The sequence below is a fragment of the Myiozetetes cayanensis genome, unplaced genomic scaffold, assembly GCF_022539395.1.
Source record: "Myiozetetes cayanensis isolate MyiCay16 unplaced genomic scaffold, myiCay2020 scf7, whole genome shotgun sequence".
Lineage (NCBI taxonomy): Eukaryota > Metazoa > Chordata > Aves > Passeriformes > Tyrannidae > Myiozetetes > Myiozetetes cayanensis.
In genome coordinates this window covers 20,284,723-20,295,292 of record NW_026087964.1, presented here as the reverse complement: position 1 = coordinate 20,295,292, position 10,570 = coordinate 20,284,723, and positions in this window count along the sequence as shown.

The following is a 10,570-nucleotide window of genomic DNA, read 5'->3' as shown; positions in this document are numbered from 1 at the left end:
ATGTTTAGTCTGGTCTTCACTGAATACTTTAGGAACAAATTTTCCATTTTAGTTTCTACAATGCTGCCTTCTTAAAGTAAAAATACTTTACTATATTCTTGCTTATGTTATACACCACAATAAAATAGCATTATTACCAGAGTTGGGCCATAAAAAAAGGTAGTGTCAGTCCTTATAATGCTTCTGATTATATAAGCCTACGTCTACTCAGCAAACTGTGATTTCCTTTCTTCTATACTCAAAATGTCTTTATAGCTATAAAAGTTATTAGATTTTGATTTGCAAGAACTATTTGCAGCTAGACTTTTGGTTTGAAGAACATTCCGGTACGGCAAGAAAGACACGTTTAACTTTGCCAGTTTTAAATACTTGTTTTTACTTACATGTTGAATATACAATAATAAATACTGTAGGAAAAGGCCTGAGAAATTAGTGGGCATTGAAAATTAATGCCTGCCTGCAGCAAATCTGAAAGAATTTATCTTTCCAGGAACTTAGGGTACAGTTTTTATCATTATTCAGAACTTTACTTTGTACATTAATATACATAATCTAAGCCTCAAATTATCATAGGTTTTTCCTTCCTTCAGAAAGGACAGATGAAGAGCCCTCATCTAGTTCCTCCAGAAACCATTTTCATAAAAGTTAATCCAGTCCCTCCATGCAGTAACCCCTTCTCTTCTATGGAGCCTTTCATATTCTGTTGCCAGCTTTAAGTTTCACTTACCATTGCAGGAAATAAAAAATGTTAGCTTTCCCTCTCTATTTTTTAAATTGATTTACCTTAATGCTGATTTAAGATGTTTAACTTGGCTTCTTGGAATGTCTGTGTCTCCAGTTAATATTACTTTGTTCATGATCTTAGAGTTTGTGTTCCTACAAAAGATAACTCTTCCGTCTGCCAGAATTTGATTTCCAAAGTAAAAATTTAATTCCCTAAGAAAAAAAAAAGAAAAAAAAAGAGGGCAGAAGTTTTATAAAAATAAATGTTTGCAGAATAACTCACATAAGTGTCTTGTCTCCTCCACCTCTCTCTTAGATTTAAGTCAAATGCATAGTGAATTTTGGTGTTTTATCTCCATAAAGGAACTCCATATCTGGCTTCTCTACTTGAAGTATATTGATCTTCTGTTCCATATAACTATCAGTTTCACAGTTAACTGTAGAAACAGGTTGGTGTCACTGCAGTAATGTTAGCAATTTCACATATACATTTTTTATTCCTAATAGTACAGTTTTACTATACCTATATTAATTCCCTTTATACAGGGTTCTATTTCAGCATTATTTTAAACAGGGAAAAAACCAGTATTTAGAAGCAGCAGAAATCTAGATCATGAGGCACTTTTTGCCCCACTGAAGACAATAACAAAAATTCTGCTGGTTTCAATAGGATCACATTTTTAGATGAACAGGTCACATTAATTCCAGCATTATCATAAATGAATACTAAAGAAGTTACTTAAGAAACCAGTACTTTTGTTCACATACCGATCAGTAAACTATCAAAGGAGTTTATAAGGTTATAGCTGAATGTTAATAGTTGTAAATTTTCAAATTCTGGTTTAGAGGCATTCTAAAGCAGCATAATACCAGTCTTCATTTAAACTACTTGTACTTTAATGAGATACTCCAGATATACTGCAGAACAAAAATAGAATTTCCTTATTATACCTGCTATGTTAAACATCTTCAGAATATATGAACTACAAAGATGCTTGGGTTTTTGGAAAGAAGATGCAGAGATATGACAATAAATGCTATAATCCAAGAACAAAAGAATTACACTTAATTGTATCCTCTCTGCAGGCATAGAATGAGGTTATGCCTATGTAGCTGATAAAATCCTCACTGCTACAAGGACCCTCTGAATTTGGAATAAGCTCACACTTCAGATTTGATTTGTGGTGAATCTGATTCCTGTATTGGATGTTCTCTGCTATGCTATTTTTATCAATCTGGTATGTCAAATTCAATAGATATCAAAAATCCATCCTAACCTGTTTAAAGTGCAGAAAGGTAGAATAAACAATGCTTAATATGCCTCCTTGGCATATGATAAAAAGTAATAAGCTGACTTCCATTGTAACTGTCATGTTTTTATCTGTTGCATATCACTGTCTTTATTTTTAAAACTGCACTGATCCTATACCATGGCAAATTTAATATCAGATATCTTAGAAATCCATGTATTTAAGACATGGCCTAATAACAAGGCTAGCAGTAAAATTGTATGTCTGTATTACTTTTAAAAATCAGGTTTCATTTATATCACTGCAGTTATTTGACTAAGCTTAATAGGAAAAAACAAATAATGGTTTATTCAAAAAATGAAAAATGAATTCTGTAACTTCTAGCATCCTCAACATGTCTTATTAAAAAAAACCCAACAACACACCAAAAATATGGAGGATTCTGTTTATACATCAAACAAAATGCAAGAGCTGTGTAACTACACCATGCAGTACCACAGAGTAGATTATTAGGCAGTTACTATACATCTGAAATAGTAGGAACTCTGTAAGCAGGGTGCTGTTATCTGAACTGGAATTTGACCAGGATGTGAAAGTTTACTTACTGTTTTTAACAAAACAAGTATTGTATGCTGATTAAGAAAGAGGAGGCTTCCAAGGAACAGGATCATTAATGGCCTCCAGTCATTGGTAAAGACAGAGTTGTAAGAACAAAAGTGCCCCGGGACTGAAAATCTCCAAGTTTCCCATCTGCAAGGGATCTGCCTTCAGGCAGTTGTTAAGAGGACAGGCAGAGCTGCAGAAGAAATTGCACTGATTTTGAACTGGACTAAAATTTTCTAGGTTAAGGCAGAACTAACATACTGCAAGAATTTGCAGTGACACTTCAGCATTTTATTTTCTTGGGTATCTGAGCTTCTCCTGGGATATATTACTGAGAGTCAAATCCCTAGCATAAGTGATAGTTACTGAATCCAAACCATTCTATGTTGGACTTCGTCTTCACTAAGGAAAAATTAGGGCAGAGGTAGAAAGGAAAAGAAGTTTGTTTCTTTTAGCTAGGACAATAGCATATTATATGTATTAGAGGGTTAAAATAGTCTTATGCTCCTACCTGTTTGCCTTCATTGAAATAGCATGTAATAACTACAAACTACCTTGCTCATATTAGGATTTTATCACATTAAGGTATTCTGTATTTCCGAAAGTAAATGTTTTCCTTAGAGCAAAAGAGCATTTCCTCAATTACATGAATTCCCAAGTTTACTTAATGGGACCAAATTCATGCTGAGATGCAGATGTTGGAAAACAAGCCATTAAAAAGTCAACTTGAAAGAAAGTAAAAAAAAAAAAAAAGTTATGTTATTATTTTCTTTTGACTATGTAATATTCTAAGTAAAAATTTAGCTTATATATTTTCATATTTTATGGGGTTTGTGATATCAAAGGCTATTAGTCCTTTTCCCTTTACTAAAGTACTGGAGAAAAATCATGAAAACTTTTTAGTCATTCTAAATAAAAAACAGTATTTTCATTCCTGTGGAAATTTTGGGATGTCTCTTGCTTGCTTCGATTCAGAAATTTTTAAATGTTAAAACACTGGACCTTGCTGCAGAATGGAATTTCTAAGTAGATCTAATGTTAAGTACGAGCCTGAATTTTAGGCATGTTTCAGTCATCTTGAATGAACTTGAATGAACAAATGCTTTTACCTGTCAAAACAGACTCTTCTCCATTGCTTGTAAAATTCATTTACCAACAGTTAATTGCTTGCCAATCATAAGTGATTTCCAAGCCTGTTTACCTCGGAACGACTGACCTTCAATTAATATAAGATTAAAACCATATAAAAATCTACTTTATTTCTTTCCCAAAATACTTTCATAGAGGCCTTTTTTTTAAGTACAGATCCTATCCAGACCTGTGTATTTTACAAAATTTTCTGATAAATATCTTGCAGGTATCCTGCTTGGTGTTAGTTTTCCTCACTCACCATTTGTTACACAAAAGCTGATAGTTACAGCAATCCTTACACTTGATACCTGTCACAAACATCTGCAAATTACTTCAACTGCTTGTAAAAATAAACTGGGGAATTTGTTATGATCTGAATTCACTAGCACTCATTTATTAATTAAATTTCACTAAGTAGTTTCTGAACTTGAGTAACTTGTATGCTGCACATCTTGTGCTGAAAAAAGAAGCCAAGGAGATGGGGGAAGGGAGCAGGGAGTGAGTGATGTGCATTTAAAAACAGCTGTATAGACTACTTCTTTTTTTAATGGAAATCCTTTCTTTAGGATGTGATTCTTTGTAACTGTCACATGATGGAATCTAATTATTTAGTTAGGAAACCGACTCCATGGCTATTTGGTCGTTGCTGAAAGGGGAACAAGGCCTTTGTTTGCTTTCCTGTAAATTCTGACCTCTTTGGGGTTTTTTTTTGTCTCTTTAAAATCCACCTATCACTTCTATTTTTAACATTTCACACCCTCTTTCATTGGAAATGGGGCCACATTCTTTCCCGATGAATAACTCCAGGAACAAAAGAAACTCAAATTTAGAAAGCCACAGGCAGCTAAGGACCATCTTACAGTTTCAGAGACATAAAAGGACAGTCAATCCTTGTAACAGGACAGTCTATGGTTTCCATTATTTGAGGACTAGGCAAAAATTAGTTAGCTTGGACCTGTCGAATTCATGACAATTCCAAGTTGAAAAAACAAGGGACTCATATCTTAAGACACTCCACCCTGCCCTAGCAGTCAGATTGGTATCTGCAACCAGATTTAGCTGGCACACACAATTCATGATGGAGCAGAGGTGGTGTCATTTGGATCTGGGCCCATCTGTAATAGACAACTTATTAAAAAAACAAACCAAGAAACCCAAAATCCAAAACAGTTGATACAACCATTGGGAAAACATGTTTAAGCCTTCTGAAAATAGATGATGAAACACTGAACTCTCTCAACTGCTTTATTCCTCTGATTACATTCCCCAAAACCTGGAAGAAAGAAGACACTGATTTAAAAGAGCATTGAAATAGGAGTAATTCTGTGTAGTCCTTCAATTTCTGAGTATTTCTTTTTCTATGCAGTGGTGATGGTTAGGACAGAATGATGTGTACCTCAAAACTAATTAAGAATTTTATCTTTATACCAGTTTTTATTATGAACTTGCCTATTTTCCATGTACAAAAAACAAACTATATATACTACAGAGTACTGTAGAGTAGAAAATTGAAAGCAGCAGAACAAATTGCCAATTTTCCCCTCATTCACTGTGCTGGTTTTGGGTGGGGTAGAGTTAATCTTCTTTGCAGTGGCTGGTATGGGGCTGTGTTTTGGATTTGTGCTGAATACAACAGAGATGTTTTTGTTATTGCTGAGCAGCGCTTACACAGAGTCAAGGCATTTTCTGCTTCTCTTATCACCCTGCCAGTGAGGAGGCTGGGGGTCCGCAAGGAGTTGGGAGGGGACACAGGTGGAACAGCTGACCCCAACTGACTGAAGGTATATTCCAGACCATATAGTGTCTATACATGGAGTGTGTGATTTAAATCTGGGGGAAGAAGGAGGAAGGGGGATGTTTGGAGTGGCGGTGTTTGTCTTCCCAAGTCACTGTTAGGTGTGATGGAGCCCTGCTCTCCTGAGGATGCCTGAACACCTGCCTGCCCAGGGGAAACGGTGAATGAATTCCTTGCTTTGCTTGTGTGCACGACTTTTGCTTTACCTATTAAACTGTCTTTATCTCAACCCACGAGTTTTCTAACTTTTATTCTTTAAATTCTCTTTCCCATTCCACTGTGAAGGAGTTATTGAGCAGCTGTGTGGAACTTGGTTGCTAGCTGGGGTTAAACCATGACATCCATACAAATGTTGGTAATTATTTTCCTCAGCAGCATTATGCAGCTTGTGACTCTGATGACTCTTACAGGCACATGTTTTTGGACTTATTATTGCTGGTTATACTCCTATATTTCAAATTCAGCAATTATAAAAGACACAAATTAATCTGTATCTGGATTATGTTTAAACCTACTATAAGAACGAAATAGAAAACAAACAACATTTGCATAATTTAAGCTTGTTTCATTTACCTTCCAAAACTCTACAGTGTCAGGTTCACCCCTTTCAGGATGGAAGGATGTGTCACTCCCAAGTGCAACTGGAGCCACTGTCACACATATGTTCTTCCCCAGGCTCAGCAAGGTGGTTAACCATGACAGCATCAAATCAGCAGGCTGGACATATGCACACAGAAATAAAAGCTCCCAATATATTTTGATGTAGCTCTCCAGTTGACCTGAAACTCCCCTTCATATGTAAACAGGGGGCAAAAGAAATCCACAAGAATCTCCTTTCTAACTTTTAATTTTAATAGTATGCTGTTTTTAAAAATCTGCTTGCAAGTTTGTTCAGCTAGTTTCAGAAAAGATTATTTTAGTGGCTTCCAAATATGCAAAACCAAAATTGAATTTGAAAGAAGCCCTAATTTTAAGTAAATGGAACTGTAGGTATAACTAGTTTTAAGATATATAACAGAACATTCTCAAAATTTTAGCTTCTCCAGTTCAGCTTGAATTTGGCAAACCTGTACTTACAGATCACAAATAATATTCAAAATGTAGTTACAATTCACTCAGTGCTATTTATTTCACCTTCTGTCTTTGCATTTTTTTTGCTCACATGAAACTCCCTAGTGCTCAGCCAGCTTCAGATTCTCTACCACGTGTGTTCATCTTTGCTCCTCCCATTTCTTCTGTTCATTCATACCTTTTCTTGTGTTCCCATTTCCCACACCCAGTGGCAGGCCAAGGGGCCTGTTAGAAAACCTTTTAGAAAGGAGCACAAACACTAAAATAATGCTTTGGTATGACAGACAAAATATTACTGCAAATTTACTTAAATTCAAGAAACTATAAAGGACTTGGGTTTTTCTCGCTCATAGATTATGTCAGCATTTGTGTAGTTCCTTAAGTGTTATTTCATACTTGCTATATGAAGCAGCTTCCTTAGGGGTTTAAGAATCTATTTCTTTTCTCCCCTAGAAGTAACATTTTTCTATTCTGTCTTACTATATTCAGAATCTGATACACTTAACATATTTTTTATTTAAATCTTCTTTACTGTGAAGCTGTGAGAGAACATATTGTTGACAGTTTTTGAATCAAAATTCAAGCCTAACAGTGCATCCAGGCAGCGTTAAGCTAAATGATACTGAAAATGGATGAAAAATATGGTTCACTCAAGTTTTCTTCTCTATGTGCTGGATTAGAGGTGGCTGCTGAGCAGATCTTCAAGAAGGTTTAAAAATTATTGATTAAATATAGATCAATGGCATTTCATAAACAAAAAACTAGTACATCTAAAGTAGTGACTTAAATATTCACATGCTGGCTAAAAGTCTTTGCCGGCCTTATTAAAGGATTTAGATAAATTCAGTTTACAATTTTAGCAAGCGCTTCCCTGAAAATATAAATTATTATAAGTATGCAGTGTCTGGAAGATAAAAAGTACAGAGATAGACTTAAGAAAGCAAGTGTTTATGTGCTTGATACAGTGTAGTTATAGTATATTACACAGAGTACACAAGAGCTGCCTTGCCAATGCTTTTCTCATATCTCTATTTGCTATTGCCTTGTCTGGGCTACTTCTCTCTTTGTCTACTCAATCCTTGATATTCTTTGCTCTCTTTAGACACCAATTCATCATCTGTTTTGTTAAACACCCACTCAAGATCAGGCATTGGAACGGCCTGCCCAGAGAGGTGGTGGATTCACCATCCCTGGAAGTTTTTAAAAAGAGATTGGACATGGCCCTTAGTGCCATGATATAGTAATTAGAGTTGGATCAGGGGTTGGACTTGATGATCTTGGAGGTCTTTTCCAACCCAATCTATTCTATGATTCTATGATTCTAAGTTATTGGCTCAAACAACCTTTGTTAGCCTCCCTGCTGCAACATATCCAGAATTTAGGAAAATCTTCTCCCATTGATACTCAGTATTCCCTGCTGCTGGATCACTATGGTATATCAGTGTGCTACTCTGTTATGCTGGCTGATGACCTGCATGGATGCAAACGCCTAGTCCATTAACTGAAGTAGAATTCTTCTTAGGAAGACGAAGTGACCAGAGGGGCAAAAACCAAAGAAGTAATTTTATTTTATAAATTCAAATGCAAATTTTCCTTTACAGGGCTTTGAAATTCCAATGTTCATATTCAGGTTCCTAAATAGTGTAGTGGTGTAACGTGCTAATGATTATCTCCTCAAGCCATTCACAGGACACATTGCCTGAATCATCATTAGTTGCTCCCCTAGCAGTATAAACCTATATGATCAATATATTTCCTGACTTTGTTCAAAGGCAAACTGTAATGATTCTGTTGCTCACAGAGTCATACCCACACACTTTGATGCTTCCATGAGTTTGATAAATGCAACCCCTTTTTAAGCCTTTGAATAATACACCACATAACCTATCCATCAACATGAAATGACCCCGTCGTTGCAATACAGCTCTGAGGCTGCACATCCATTCATCAAACATCTTTCTTTGACCATAATGGTAAATTCCAAGTTCATATTAATTTGCAAAGTTTCGTATCATTCTTTTCTTTACTGAGAGCAGTAGACATTACATCTGTGAAAGAATTAGGAGCTGCAGCATCACAAATATAATCCTTTTCACAAAGGAGCCTCTCAAAAAGAACTTGTTGCTACCACACGTTCTCATTTTGAACAGATCATAGGACAGTTATCATCTAATGGGGTAGAGGAAGACACTCATATTGTCTTCCCTCCAGAAAGTAGCTGCCATGGGCTAAATATATCACCAAACTTTCCCAATACTCCCAGTGGTATTTCCTCTGAGCAGTCCCATACACTCAGAATTTCCCCAAATCTGCCTTGTTATTTGAAAAAATACCAAATGAACATAAATAGCCATATGCTACTATTAAAATTACAGGTAACTGTGAATTTCCTTGCAGCCTGGCTGGGAACATAAAAAAAAACCCACAAACAAAACAAAACCAAAAACAAACAAACAAACAAATCTGGGAAGGACCATACAGAATGGAAAAGTTTGATTTGAAATGGGTTCATTTTAAGTGACCTTTGGCTGATGACATAGTGCTCTGTCACAGTGGCTTCTGCCGTGCAGCAAATATTAGAGAGCCAATAAAAGGCTAATGAAAAACACAGTGCATTCTTGAGTGTGCCATAAATAAAATAACTTTACTTAATTAATAATGGTGTGAAGCAAGGCTGCGTTCTTGCACCAACTTTATTCACAGTCTTCTTCAGCATGATGCTCCAAAGGGCCACGGCAGACCTCGATGATGAAAACGGTGTCTACATTCGATATCGTACGGACGGGAGCCTGTTCAACCTAAGGCGACTGAAGGCCCACACTAAGACCTTAAATTATCTTATCCGTGAGCTGCTTTACGCTGATGATGCCGCCCTTGTTGCTCACACAGAAGTAGCTCTGCAGCGTCTAACATCCTGCTTTGCAGAGGCTGCTGAGCTGTTTGGACTGGAAGTCAGCTTGAAGAAGACAGAAGTTTTATATCAGCCTGCACCTCAGGAAGTCTCCCATCATCCCCATATCACCATTGGTGAAACAGAACTCAAATCAGTCCAGCAGTTTAGTTACCTGGGTAGCATCATCTCCTCAGACGGTAAGATTGATGCAGAAATAGACAACAGGTTAGCAAAGGCATACAGAGCTTTTGGTAAACTCCATAAAAGAGTGTGGCAAAACAAACACCTGAAGAAAAGTACAAAGATCAGCGTTTACAGAGCTGTTGTACTGTCTACTCTTTTGTATGGGTCCGAATCATGGGTCATTTACCGGCACCACTTGCGTCTCTTAGAACGCTTCCATCAGCGCTGCCTCCGCACAATTCTAAACATCCACTGGACTGACTATGTGACCAACACGTCTGTCCTTGAACAGGCAGCAATCATGAGCATTGAAGCCATGCTGCTGAGAACACAGCTGCACTGGGCAGGGCACGTCTCCAGGATGCAGGACTACCGCCTCCCTAAGATCGTACTCTATGGGGAACTTGCCACTGGCTGCCGCAAGAGAGGAGCCCCGAAGAGAAGGTACAAGGACTGCCTGAAACAATCCCTCAGCCTTGGCCATATTGATCATCACCATTGGTCTACCCTGGCCTCCAATCGGGAGGCCTGGAGACACACCATCTATAACACTGCTGCTGCTTTTGAGAACACACGCAGGATCACTCTCGAGGAGAAAAGACAACGCAGAAAGAATCGCGTCTTGTCTGTATCACCTGGGGAGTCTTTCTGCTGTGCCTTCTGCAACTGGACTTGTCTATCTCGCATTGGCCTTTTTAGCCATCAGCGCGCTTGTAGCAAGCGTGGGTAGAGCCCTTTCAAATCTTCGTTCGCGAAGCCTAGCCATGATGACTTAATTAATAAAAATAGCATGTAAGCTAACTTCATGCTTAATGGTCTAGCTACAGAGACTGTTCATAAATTCAGTTACCTGGGATCAAATTTTTCCAATCAGAACCTGTCCAATAGAAACTGGAAAATTTTGAAGAATAATTGATAAAG